Genomic DNA, 15,204 nt, shown 5'->3' with positions numbered 1-15,204 from the left:
CAGCTCACTAATGCCTAGGATATCAACGTTTATGCATTCCATTTCATTTTTGATGACTTCCAATTCCCTAGATTCACACTTTGTACATTCCAGGTTCTGATTATCAATGTACGTTTGCAGCTGTTTCTTCTCATTTTGAGTCATGCCACATCAGCAAATGAAAGTCCCAGAAGCTTGTCTCCATCTATATCATTAAGATTGACTCTAATTTGAGGAGGCAGCTCTCTCCCAGTCATATTTTTAGTGTCTTCCAACTTGAGGGGCTCTTCTTCTGGCACTATATCTGACAGTGTTCCACTGCTATTCATAAGGTTTTCACCGGCCAATTTTTTCCGAGGTAGAATGTGAGGTCCTTCTTTCTAATCTGTCTTAGTCTGGAAGCTCAGCTCAAACCTGTCCACCAAAGGTAACCCTGCTAGTATTTGAAATACTGGCCACAAAGCATCCAGTATCACAGCAAAAGGCAAGCCACCACAGTATGACAAACTGACAGACACATGGTGGAACTCCATTTTAGCTTTTGCTTATTTCCTCTGTAACTGTATTTGCCCATGGAATCCTTCAAAATTGCAACTTGAGGCTTGAATTTTTTCTTCAGTTCTTTCAGCTTGAGAATGCCGAGTGTGTTCTTCCCTTTTGGTTTTCTAACTCCAAGTATTTGCACATTTCATTATAATATTTTACTTGGTCTTCTTGAGCCACCTTTTGAAATCTCCTGTTCAGCTTTTTTACTTCATCATTTCTTTCAACTGCTTCAGGTACTCTGTGTTCAAGAGCAAGTTTCAGAGTCTCTTCTGGCATCCATTTTGGTCTTTCCTTTCTTTCCTGCCTTTTTAATGACCTCTTGCTTTCTTCATGTATGATGCCCTTGATGTCTTCCCACAAATCGTCTGGTCTTTCATCAGTAGTGCTCAATGCATCAAATCTATTCTTGAGATGGTCTTCAGATTCAGGTAGGATATACTCAAGGTTATATTTTGGCTCTTGTGGACTTGTTTTAATTTTCTTCAGCTTCAACTTGAACTTGCACATGAGCAATTGATGGTCTGTTCTGTAGCTGGCCCCTGGCCTTGTTCTGACTGATGATATTGAGCTTTCCACAGATGTAGTGGATTTGATTACTGAGTTTTCCATCCAGTGAGGTCCATGTGTACAGTCACTGTTTATGTTGTTGAAAAAGGTATTTGCAATGAGGAAGTGTTTGGTTTGTAATATTCTATCACGCGATCTCCGGTGTTGTTCTATCACCAAGGCCATATTTTCCAACTACCAATCCTTCTTCTTCATTTCCAACTTTCTCATTCCAATCGCCAATAATTATCAATGCATCTTGATTGCATGTTTGATCAATATCAGACTGCAGAAGTTGGTAAAATTTTCAATTTCCTCATCTTTGGTATTAGTGGTTCGTGTTTAAATGTGAATAATAGCTGTATTAACTTGTCTTCCTTGTAATATTAATAATGTTGTGATAAAGAGCATTCAGGTTCTCTTAACAGGTTCAGGTCTGCCAGCTTGCATGAACTATATTCCAAGGTCCCAAGATAAATTTCCAGGGGGGTTGCCTAACCTCCACAGGCAGGATCTGAAGAACCAGAGAAACATAAACACATACTGCGTGACAGGAGGCCAGCAAATACACCTAGTTTTCAAATAAGGTAAGGAGAAAGGTGGAGTCTATGAACTATAGACCAGCAAATTTGGATGTTTTGAAGTTCCTTGAAAAGGAAGAGTGATGGCTAAGATGTGCAGAAAAAAAGTCATGATGGCATCACCTCATTTCCACCCTGTTTCCCCAACATAGTTCTTTTGTTCCTAATCAAGTTACTAGACCAGGAGATGAGACAATGAGCTCCATTAGGATTCAGCTCTTTTGTTCACAGCCAACTCCTCAGTGCCTGGCACATAGTGGGCACTCAATGATTCCTGTTGAATGAGTCAATGAATTAATAAACAAATAAAAAATGAAATGGGATAGGCATTCTGTAACTATATTTCTATAAGACACTCAACAGAATATCACAATATCCCTATGGATAAAATAGAGAAAAAGAAACAAGGAAGTACAATGAGGGAGATTCATCACTGGATGAATAGTGTACCTAACGGGCATCGATTAACCATTGATATCCACCTAAACTGCTATCCATGGCTCTATTCTAGTCAGTATGTCTTTTAAATCAGCAACTGAGGTGAATATATAGAAGACACATTTATCAGTTTTACTGGTGACTCGGAGGTAGGAAAGTCAATGAATACCCTGGAAATTAGAATTAGGGTTTGAACATATTCGAATAGGCTGGGACAGTGAAACAGATTCAGGAGGATAAAATGCTTAACATAATACCAACATTTAAATGCTGCATTAAAGTCTAAGTATACAAAGGGCTCCCACAACCTTATTTTGTGACGTCTTCATAATAACACCTTCTTCTTTTTTTTAACAAGCAAGAAAAACAAAGCCTAGAAATGTAACAATTTGCCTAAAATTTTTTAATTTGATAGTTATTGTGTGCCAATAATGCACCAGGCAGTATTCTCGATATTGGGATTCAGCAGTAAACAAACAGGCTTGTCCTTAAGGAGCTTCTACTTTAATTGGGAAAGAGATATTAAGTAATAAAGCAAGTGAACATGTATAGAGTTGGTTGTTACTAGTTGCCATCGAGTCGGCTCCAACGCATGGCTACCCTATGTATAACACAATGAAATGTTGCCCAGGCCTGTGCCATTTTCACAATTGTTGGTATGTTTGAGTCTATTGTTGCAGTCATTGTATCAATCTATCTCACTGAGAGATTCCTTTGCCTTCATTGGCCCTCTAGTTTACTAAATACAATGTCCTTCTCCAGTGATCAATCCCTCTCAATTACATGTCCAAAGGAAGTGAGTTAAAGTCGTGGTAAATATTCTGTAACCCATAGAATTTTCATTGGCTAATTTTGGGAAGTATATTGCTAGGCCTTTCTTCCTAGTCTGTCTTAGTCTGGAAGCTCTGCTGAAGCCTGTCCACTATAGTTGATCCTGATGGTATTTGAAATAACAATGGCATATCTCCCAGAATCATAGCAACATGCAAACCACCACAGTACAAAAAACTGACAGATTGGTAGTGAGAGTAATTTGGCAGGTGGTAAAAATAAAACAGGCTACAGAGGACTGGGGGGTGCTATTATATATAGTGTGGTCATGGAAGTCTCCTTTCAAAAAGGGACATTTAAGTGGAGATCCAAAAGCACTGAGGGAGTGTGGCACACAGAAATCTGGTAGAAGGGGATTTGTGGGCAACCAGTGGAAAGGCCCTAAGAAGGAGTGTGCTTAGTGTGTTTCGGGAGCACAAGGCATCCAGGACAGCCAGAATGGAGTGAACATGGGGGAGAGTAGTGGGATCAAGGGGAGAGGCATGGAGGTAGGAGGGAAGGGACAGATTTTGTGGGACCCTACAGGCTTTGTAAGTATGTTAGCTTTTGCTCTGAATGAAATGGGAGACACTGGAGAATGCTGAGCAGAGGACTAACATGCTCTGACATGATTTAAAAGTATCACTCTGACTGTTGTGTAAAGAATAGATGGAAGAGGGACAAATGTGCAAGTGGGGAGACCAATTAGGAGGCTGTTGTAACAATCCAAGGTAAGAACTGATGGCACTTGAACCTGGGAGGTTATGATGAAGCTGATGAGAAATGATCAGTTTCTAGACATGTTTGAAGGTAGAGCTGGTAGGAATTACAAGAGAGTAGTGAAGGACTTGAAGAACTTACTGATGAAGATCAAAGACCACAGCCTTCAGTGTGGATTACACCTCAAAATAAAGAAAACAAAAATCCTCACAACTGGACCAATAAGCAACATCATGATAAACGGAGAAAATATTGAAGTTGTCAAGGATTTCATTTTACTTGGATCCACAATCAATACCCATGGAAGCAGCAGTGAGGAAATCAAAAGACACATTGCATTGGGCAAATCTGCTGCAAAAGACCTCTTCAAAGTGTTAAAAAGCAAAGATATCACCTTGAAGACTAAGGTGTGCCTGACCCAAGCCATGGTGTTTTCAATTATCTCATATACATGTAAAATCTGCACAATGAATAAGGAAGACTGAAGAAGAATTGACACCTTTGAATTACGGTGTTGGTGAAGAATATTGAATACACCATGGACTGCCAAAAGAATGAACAAATCTGTCTTGGAAGAAGTACAACCAGAATGCTCCTTAGAAGCAAGGATGGGGAGACTACGTCTCACATACTTTGGACGTGTTATCAGGAGGGATCAGTCCCTGGAGAAGGATATCATGCTTAGTAGAGGGTCAGTGAAAAAGAGGAAGACCCTCAAAGAGATGAACTGACACAGTGGCTACAACAACAGGCTCAAGCATAACGATTATGAGGATGGCACAGGACCAGGCAGTGTTTCGTTCCATAGTACATAGGGTCGCTATGAGTTGAAACCAATTCAATAGCACCTAACAACAACAACAATAGTCCAGGCTGACTTCAAGTTTCTGAGTCTGAGCACTGAAAGGATGAGCTGCCATTTACTGAGTCGGGAAAGACAGCTAATTAGTGGCACAGCAAGAACTTGAACTTAGGTTATAATGCATCCAAAGTAAATTAATCAATGTCTTGGGCAATATTCTGTGATCAATAAGGTTTTCATTGGCAAATTTTTGGAAGTAGGTTGTCAGGCTTTTCTTCCTAGTCTATCTTAGTCTGGGGATTCCAGTGATAGAAGCTGTGACTTCTCTGGAAGCTGTACCCTTGTGCAGTGCTCAGTCCATTTATCTAAGATCCCACAGGAATAGACTGCTGCTGTTCTAAGATTAAAACCAAAAAACAAAACCCAAAAAGTAATAATTCTTTACAAGTATAGGATGGGGTCGGTGACTTAGCAGCCACATAATTAAGTCTTAAAAGTTTTAGTCGAGAACAAACCAATATTAACCCACCATAGTATGGCATTGGTGAAACACAAATACACTCTCATACTGTCTTATAAGAACATTTCTTGACCACAATAGGTTAAAGCGTGGTTAGTCATAACCAGGCCTGAAGAAGCACCGTTCTCAGAGCTATACTTTTAGAAGAAAAACAGACAAGAGAGAATTTAGAGGTCGGCAGCTCGAACAGAAGGATAGTCAAAGACTTGAAGGTAGAGTGAGACAGGTTTGGAGAAAGGCCAAGGTGGGACAGCAGTGTGAGGGAAATTTTCTGTGAAATGGAGGCTAACTATGCCTCTTTCACAGGTCACTCATACGATTAAATGTGGTAATGTATATGAAACCACTTTGTTAGCTAGCAAATGCTCTAAAAATGTTAGGTATCATTATTAAAATTGAAGGCCTGTTATGTAGAAGAGGTTTTTAGATTTTTTCTGTGTGGCCCCAAGACGTAGAGGTAGGACAAAGAGCTAGAAGCATTTCTGTTAAGAGGGACTTTACACAGATGAAAGCGGCTGTTTCAGTCAATTGACTTTCTCTTCCTCACATCTGGAGATGGTTAAGGGCTGACTAGCTGAAGACATGATAGGGATGTTAGAGGGGAATTCTCCCATTTAATGGTCTCTAAGTTCTGTGTTTTTTAACAACCCTGAAGCTATAGCAGTAGCCTAACATTTTCTTCTTATTGTTTCTTATCAGGTCCTTGGCCACTTTCATCTCACAGAAAGATAATTCTGCTCCCCCAATTAATTGGTAAAGCCACAAATGACCTTACCAAACAGGCCAGTTATGCCATCTAACTAGTCTATAGGTAGTACTTATTATAGGAGAGCTTAGAGAAGTGTATTCTCTCTAACTCATCCAAAGCCTACAATCAAATAGAAGACGAGTATAATTATATATCTGTGGTGAAGTGAATTACTTAATATGGCCCTTCTAGCTATAGTCTTTGTAACTCCCATCAAATAACTGGGTGGTACTATGTAAATGAGGTGCTTGTGGTCCACCAAGGGGATTAGATAGCTTTCTAATAATGTAAATAAGGTACATGGCACCCTTGTGGGGGGTGGGACCATGCAAATAAGGTGTATGGAACCCTAACAAGGGAATTGGTCAGTTTTGCCATCCTGCTGGGCTTAAAATGAGCCATCCCAGAGGCAGGAAGAGAGGATCTCACAACCACCAAGAAAGAAGAGCCAGGAGTGGAGTGCATCCTTTGGACCCTGGATGCCTGTGCTGAGAAGTTCCTGGAACCAGGAGACCAAGAGAGAGAGCTATAACACCAAAGACGGTGAGAAGTGGCAGAAGAGAAACGGTGACAGCAAAGGCAGGAGATGAGCAGGAAACAGTGCAACGTGCTTCTGGCCCACAAAGTGAGAAAGCTGAATACCTTCAGGCAGGAGGCTTGCTGGCAGGGTAGAGTGTTTCCGGACACTTGGTGAAACTAGGTTTGCCAACCCACAGAGCTAGAGCTAGGTACCTTCAGGCCGAGGCTTACTGGTGGAGCGGGGAGGAGGGTGTCTCTGGACACTTACCAGCAGAGCTAAAAGAGCTTCATAACACTTGCGCAAGCAGGTCAGAGGCTGGGCCAAGGCGCCAAGGGCCAGAGAGAGACCTGCCTGCAGGCATGGCTCAGAGGAGGCTGTCCTGATCAAAGAACTGTATCCTGAGCGTTTCTGAACCTGAATTGTAACCTATTACTTCCCTAATAAACCCCATAACTGTGAGTATGGTCTATGAGTTCTGTGTGGCCATTGCAACAAATTACTGAACCCAGCAGAGAGGTAGAGAGTGCCGTGGGAGGGACAGTTGGTGTCAGAATTGGTAAAAAGATTGGAGACAGGAGGTGTGTCTGACCTCCATCTCATGGGAATCAGCCTTGGGCTGTTGATCTTGATTCTCCTTCCTACTTGTGAAGTTAGATGAGGAGGTCAGACGCCCCTGCCATGCCATTCTTACAATATCTCACTAAACCATGGTAGTAGGTTTAAACCAGTGAAACTTTTCTTTTAAAAAAGTAGAAACAATATAAATTATTATTAGATAACTGATAAACACCATGATGAGGAAATGTTCTTGCTAGGCTAAAATAATTGAGATGATAATTAGGCATAATTAGCATTATTATGAGTCAATCATATTTCAATGAAAAGAAAACATATTTGTCTAAAAGGATATAATTTTGTTGTTGGTACTGTACAAATCTTTCTCTGGTTCAGCAAGGTGACTCATTGTATTTGCCAATCAATTATTTTAGAGATGACTGGAGACTTCCATCTTAACAAAAGCCTATTTTAACAAGCAGCAGAGCTTTTAGAAGCCCCCCTCCTTGAGGCAACAAGGAGCCCTGGTGGCACAGTGGTTAAAGCGTCCAGCTGCTAAACGAAAGGTTGGCAGTTCGAACCTACCAGCTGCACCACAGGAGAAAGATGTGGCAGTATGCTTCCTTAAGGATATGTGCCTTGGAAACCTTAGGGCAGTTCTACTCTGTCCTTATTTACAGGGTCACTATGAGTCGGAATCAACTCGATAGCAATGGGTTTAGTTTTTTTTTTTTCTTTTTCTTTTTTTCTTGATGCATCCAAAATCTTTTCACTGGTTCTTGTCGCTCTCTTTCTAATCCACATATCTCATAATGACTATTTTCCAGTGTTACAGCCAAGCCCACATCCTAAAAATGGCAGTAAGAAGACAGTATTTAGAAGAAAGGATTACTTTATTTTCTCCGTCTTATTGTACCACTCATATTTGGCAGGAGGTGGGGGACAATATTTTATCATAGAAAGCAATCTTTTTTTTTATTTTCCCATCTTATCGGTAATTTTAAAAGTTGCATTTATTAAATAGACCAAATTCTTGTCTACATTAAATCTCCAGAAGATTGTGTGTGGGTGTGTCTGTGTGTGTTTTTTCCTACATCTTTTTAAAAGAATTCTTAAAATCTTGGTAGAAAAAGGGGAGGGAATCTTTATGAGCAAGAAAGCTTGTGGAAGGCAGATCAGCAATAAAAGAAGATACCGAAATAGTACAGTAATAAGAGAAGTTAGGCAACTGCTTTGTGGAAGTAAAAACAGAAAATTCAAATACACAAGAATACACATGACACTGTGATCTAAGACCTAACAACTGGGAAGTTACAGTGGAAAAACACAAGTTGAGGCCCAGTACAGTGGGTTTAAATTCTAGAATAGAATGTCTTTTCTAAAAGGAAATAAAGGCACTCCTACAAAAATATTCTCTAAAATGTGCTTAAGAGAAAAAAGAAAGCTCTAGAAGGGAATTTACTAACTATGGTCACAGTATGGAATAGCAATGATTCCAGAATTTCAGCAATCAAAATAGAAAATCACATGTCTATATCTCTTGATATAAGCCTCATCCTGGGGTTGGTGGGGGAGAATCTCTAAAAAAACTTATGATAGGGAAAATAAAAATTCATCTAAGTAAAAAAATCCTGAACTCATCTATGATAATCAATACGTTCCATAGAAGCCTCAAGAGCCCGAAGGCCACCTTAAATATAAATTCTAATGAAAACATACAGAATATTCAGTTTAAATGATGTAAAGAAATATGATGATCACTGACATAAAAAAATGAACTACACGATGCTTAGAGCTAGATAATAGTCCTTGCATAGCTCTTTACATCTCTCAATGCGCTTATCAATAATAGGAAAATGTCAAAATGTCCTTGTCAGGGAGGTGTACAGGATAACGGTACTTGCTTTTAATAACAGTTCGCGCAAGAGGCTGCAAAATGACAGTAGGTGTTCAAGGCATGCTTCCAACTCTTCCATCTAGCCACCTACTTAAATACCATGAAACAAAAATCAAGGGAACGAAAAATGAGTCCTTTAAAAATGCCCTTTTCCACAATAAAATGCAGATGAAGTGTGGTCTTATAATTGTCATATTTTATCACTGTCCTATAGCTAAGACTCTAAGAAATATTTTGAAACTCTTGTTTTGCCATCAAAACCCCGAGTTGATCACATATTATCATCTCATTAGTTCAATCAGGTTAATATTTTTACTTCAGTCATCTCCTGGTCTTCCAGATGTCATCTTTTCCCCTTAATGAAATGTGAACATGTGGTACAAAGTAATGTGCATGACTGATAACAAGCACACCGCAATGCATGTCTGAAAGAGAGGTATCTCCTTCAAAGGGATAGCAAAAACATTGTGTGCACAGACAGTAAGGCAGGATTAAATGAGAACCCTGCCTCCTCATGTTTGAAGGACATTTAACTGGAAGGGTAATTTGTAGAATGGGAGATTGAAAACATAGTTCTTACTTTTCTGCTTTGCCTGGACCTTCAATAATCAGTGTTATGACTGTTGTGACTTATTTCGGTGAATACATTAGTGTTTCAGCTGCCATAAGACTATCAAGTAAATACTTATTCCTTGTGATCAGAGGGCAGTGGTATATACACCTTGTAAAAATGTTACTTTATTTCCTAGATATTCATCCATCCATACATACATACATCCCTCCATATATCCGTCTTTTCATGGCTAACTACTATGCCACAGATACCACATTAGGTGCTGATGATACATCAGTAAATATGAACTTTACTTTCAAGAAGCTCATAATCTAATGGTGGTATATGGTCCAAGGTCTAATTTGCCAATATTCATGTAAACATGATGTCAAAGAATTGAAACAATTCTAAGTTTATATTTGTGTTAGTCAGTTAATCATTGAACTTAATGTTAAATGGGATCAAAAATGTGATCTGTTCAAGCCATTTCTAATTTCGCTTCTAGCTCTGTGAGTATTTGAAACTTCTTTTATGGCATGGTACTGAATGTGGATGGTGTCTTAGGCTGGGTTCTCTGGAGAAGCAAAACCAGTAAAGCAGATAAATACATATAGAGAGATTTATATCAAGGAAATGGCTCAGGTGACTGTAGAGGCTGGAACATCCCAAGTCCATGGGACAGGATAGAGGCTTCTCCTCATTCACATAGCCACAGGGGCTAACAAACCCAATATCAGCAGGTCAAAGAGCAGGGCTCTTCCTCATAGGCTGCAAAGATTAATGAATCCCAAGATCAGCTGGCAAGACCACAGGTAAGCTGGTAGCTCAAGTCCCAAGAACCAGTGGTCAGACGAACAGGAGCCAGCTGCAGGATCCAGCGCAAGCAAAAAACCCTCAAGCCTTGCTCTGATGCAGGCCACATGTCCAAGGAAACTCCCTTTCAACTGATTGGCTACTCACAGCAGATCCCACCTTGTGGATGATCACATATCAAATCTCAACATGGAAGTGATCACAGCATTATACGACTAAACTGCTAAAACACTGAGAATCATGGCCCAGCCGAGGTGACAAACAATCTTCACCATCACAGATAGTATTCAATTTAAGTTCCTGCCCAAAAGGATAAAGGAAGATACTGTAAGAGCATAAATCACCAGGGGGAAAAAAAGAAAAAGGACCAAGGAATAAGATTATAGAGGTTTTGTGTGGAAAAGACTACACTTAATTGTTGGAATCTAGAAAACCTTTGGAGGAAGGAGCATGCTACTGTTGATACAACAAATTGTAGAAGAGTTAATTGCAGTTTGTTAGACATTTTATGTTTAAATTTTTTTAAATCAATGAATAATTAGTTAATTAAATTAAAGAGCTTTCATTTCTAGACCAATGTCTATATTTTCCTAGAAAAATAAGACAAAAAAAAAAAAAAGAAGGAACTGCACATTTGACCAATTTCTCACTGTAATCTGCATTCTTGCAACTTTCTCACTGTTACTGTCAATAGCAGACTAACACCACTGAGATAGTCTGATGCTGTGATTTTACAGGGAGGCAAACTGCATTCACACACAAAAATAGCACAGAAAGTATGGGAAATACATGACTTAAGACTAAGGACATACCAGGGTAGGAAGGCAAATGAGAACATAAGTTAGAGATTAGAATAATTATATTTATAGGTAAAATGTATTTCTGTAACCAAAGAATGTCAACAACCTTCATTGATTATTTGTCATGTACCAGACACTGTGCTAGGCACTGGGGATATACAAATTAATAAAATCATCCCTAAACTCCAGGCATTCAAGGCCCAGAAAGACAGTAATATGAATAAAAAATAATATCATTGTGCGGTACAGTACAATAATGGAATTGCAAACATATTTTAACATATTAGATCATAAAATCTGGAACCAGACAGTGCCATATATCAGAATCTGACTTTGTACCTCAGTTACTTTGTCTGTACAATGGGGATGATAGTAGTACTTTACAAGGTTGTTTTGTTGTTTCAACTCACAGCAACCCTATGTACAATAGAATGAAACACTGCCCAGTCCTGCACCATCTTCACAATTGTTGCAGCCACTGTGTCAATCCTTCTTCTCTTTCACTCACCCTCTACCTTGCCAAGCATGATGTCCTTCTCCAGGGACTGGTCCCTCCTGATAACATGTCCAAAGTACGTGAGACAAAGTCTCATCATCCACCCTTCCAAGGAGCACTCCGGTTTTATTTCTTCCAAGACAGGCTTGTTCCTTCTTCTGGCAGTCCATGGTATATTCAATATTCTTTGCCAACACCATAATTCAAAGGCATCAGCTCTTCTTCGGTCTTCCTTATTCACTGTCCAGCTTTCACATGCATATGAGATGACTGAAAACATCATGGCTTGGGTCAGGCCCACCTTAGTTCTCAAAGTAACAACTTTGCTTTTTAACACTTTAAAGAGATCTTTTGCCAAAGATTTCCCCAATGCAATATGTTGTTCGATTTCCAGACTGCTGCACCCATAGGTGTTGACTGTGGATCCATGTAAAATGAAATCACTGACAACGTCAATCTTTTCTCCATTTATCATGATGTTGCTTATTGGTCCAGATACGAGGACTTTAGTTTTCTTTATGTTGCGGTGTAATCCATACTGAAGGCTGTAGTCTTTGATCTTCTTCTGTAAGTGCTTCACGTCCTCTTCGCTTTCAGCAACCAAGATTGCGTCATCTACATATCGCAGGTTGTTAATGAGTTTTCCTCCAATCCTGATGCCACATTCTTCTCATATAGTCCAGCTTCTTGGATTATTTGCTCAGCATACAGATTGCATAAGTATGATGAAAGGATGCAATCCAGACACACTTCTCTTGATTTTAAACCATGCAGTATCCCCTTGCTCTGTTCAAATGACTGTCTCTTGGTCTATGTACAGGTTCAGCATGAGCGCAATCAAGTGTTCTGGAATTTCCATACTTCACAATGTTATCCAAAATTTGTTATGATCCACACAGCCTTTGCATAGTCAATAAAACACAGGTAACCATCTTTCTGGTATTCTCTGCTTTCAGCCAAGATCCATCTGACTTCAGCAATGATAGCTCTCCTTCTAAGTCTTCATCTGAATCCTGCTTGAATTTCTGGCAGCTCCCTGTCAATGTTCTGCTGCAGCCACTTTTGAATGGTTTTCGGCAAAATTATACTTGCCTGTGATATTAATGATATTGTTTGGTAATTTCCGCATTCTGTTGGATCAGCTCTCTTTGGAGTGGGCACAGATATAGATCTCTTCCAGTTGGTTGGACAGGTAGCTGTCTTCCAAATTTCTTGGCATAGACCAGTGAGCACTTCCAGCACTGCATCCATTTGTTGAAACATCTCAATTGGTATTCTGTTAATTCCTGGAGCCTTGTTTTTTGCCAATGCTTTCAGTGCAGCTTGGACTTCTTCCTTCAATACCACTGGTTCTTGATCATATGCTACCTCCTGAAATGGTGAACATCAACCAGTTCTTTTTGGTACAGTGACTCTGTGTACTCCTTCCATCTGCTTTTGATGCTTCCTGAGTCATTCAATATTTTGCCCATAGTATCCTTCAAAATTGCAACTTGAGGCTTGAGTTTTTTCTTCAGTTCTTTCAGTTTCAGAAAAGATGAGCCTGTTCTTCCCTTTTGGTTTTCTAACTTTGCATATTTCGTTATAATATTTTACTTTGTCTTCTTGAGCTGCCCTTTGAAATCTTCTGTTCAGCTCTTTCACTTCATCATTTCTACCATTTGCTTTAGCTACTCTACATTCAAGAAAAAGTTTCGGAGTCTCTTCTGACATCCATTTTGTCTTTTCTTTCTTTAATATCTTTTTAATGACCTTTTGCTTTCTTCATGTATGATGCCCTTGACATCTTCCCACAACTTATCTGGTCTTTGATCATTAGTGTTCAATGTGTCAAATCTATTCTTGAGATGGTCTTCAAATTCAGGTGGGATATACTGAAGGTCATATTTTGGCTATTGTGGACTTGTTTTAATTTTATTAAACTTCAGCTTGAACCTGCATATGAGCAATTGATGGTCTGTTCTGCAGTTGCCCCCTCCCCTTGTTCTAACTGCTGATACTGAGTTTTCCATCTTCTCTTTCCACAGATGTAGTTGATTTGATTCCTGTGTTTTCTATCTGGTGAGATCCACATGTATAGTCGCCATTATGTTGTTGAAAGAAGTTACTTGCAAGGAAGAAGTCCTTGGTCTCGCAAAATTCTATCATGCTATCTCCAGCATCGTTTCTATCACCAAGGCCATATTTTCCAACTACCGGTCATTCTTCTTTATTTCCAACTTTCACATCCTAATCACCAGTACTTATCAATGTATCTTGATTGCATGTCTGATCAATTTCAGACTGCAGAAATTGGTAAAAATCTTCAGCTTCCTCATCTTTAGCATAAGTGGTTAGTGTGTAAATTTGAATAATGGTGGTCGTATTAACTAGTCTTCCTTGCAGGCGTATGGATATTATCCTATCACTGATAGTGTTGTACTTCAGGATAGACCTTGAAATGTTCTTTTTGACAATGAAACATGACACCATTCCTCCTCAAATTGTCATTCCTGGCATAGTAGACCATATGATTGTGTGATTCAAAACAGCCAATACCAGTCCATTTCGGTTCATTAATGCCTAGGATATCAATCTTTATGTGTTCCATTCCATTTTTGACGATTTCCAATTTTCCTAGTCATACTATGTACATTCTACATTCAGATTATTAATGGACGTTTGCAGCCGCTGCTTCTCATTTTGAGTCATGCCACATCAGCAAATGAAGATCCATAAAGCTTGACTCCATCCATGTCACTAAGGTCGATTCTACTTTGAGGAGGCAGCTCTTCCCCAGTTGTCTTTTTAGTGTCTTCCAACCTGAGGGGCTCATCTTCCAGCACTATATCAGATAATGTTCTGGTGGCATTCATAAGGTTTTTGCTGGCTAATTTTTTCAGAAGTAGATTGCGAGGTCCTTCTTCCTAGTCTGTCTTAGTCTGGAAGCTTCACTGTAGCCTGGCCACCAAGGTTGACCCTGTTAGTATTTGAAATACTGGTGGCAAAGCTTTCAGTGTCACAGCAACAAGGAAGCCACCACAGTACGACAAACTGACAGACACCTGGTGGTATAAATTTGTAGTAATATTAAATTAGGTAATTTATGTAGAGCACTTTAGATCAGTGTGTGGCCCATATGAAACACTACATAAGATTAGCTATTATTATTGTTGTTGTTAATTTTATACTTATAATCTTAATAGAATGCCAAAGTCTATACTAAATGAGCAAGGTGAAAATTTCCAAGGTTTTTATTGTACCTTTTCCAAGTGCAATAAATTAAACATGTTCATACATAAAGGAGCAAGCATCATTTTTACAAAGAAATGGTTGGATTTTAAAATCATTAAATCAATAGTATATTCAGGGAAAATAAATATTTTAAATCTAGAGTGTGATTAATTCATGTCTGAACAGAGATCAGCTTATACTAAAACCAAAGCATAATTCAACATTAAATATTGCTTCTCCACTGGAAGAAAAAAAAAAATCAACACATATGTGTGTATAAATTAGCTAACCTAAGTTAGATTTCAAATGGTTGCCACATCTGGCACAAAAACCCCCTATATGTTTTCCACCCAGTTTCCTAGCTGTCTGAAACTATCCCGATAACACTAAGTTGTTGGTGCCTGTGTGTCAGCGTCACAGATTGTATTAGAGGGCCCAGTTTTTCATCTCTGCCTCCTTCTCTGCCCTTTACTATGTGACCTTTCACTTCCTCCCAGAAGAGGTGAAGTATATTTATTCCGCTCTTGATTTTGACTTTGGTCATGTGATGTGCTTCAGCCAATAGAACAAGTCAGTGTGATGTTTGGTCAGTTCCAAGCTTAGTCCTCAAGAGGCTGTGCATGTTTCTGCTTATGTTCTTGTACTTCCACCATAACATGAAAAAATC

The sequence above is a fragment of the Trichechus manatus genome, unplaced genomic scaffold, assembly GCF_000243295.1.
Source record: "Trichechus manatus latirostris isolate Lorelei unplaced genomic scaffold, TriManLat1.0 scaffold00081, whole genome shotgun sequence".
Classification (NCBI taxonomy): Eukaryota; Metazoa; Chordata; class Mammalia; order Sirenia; family Trichechidae; genus Trichechus; species Trichechus manatus.
Note: the sequence above shows the minus strand (reverse complement) of the source record.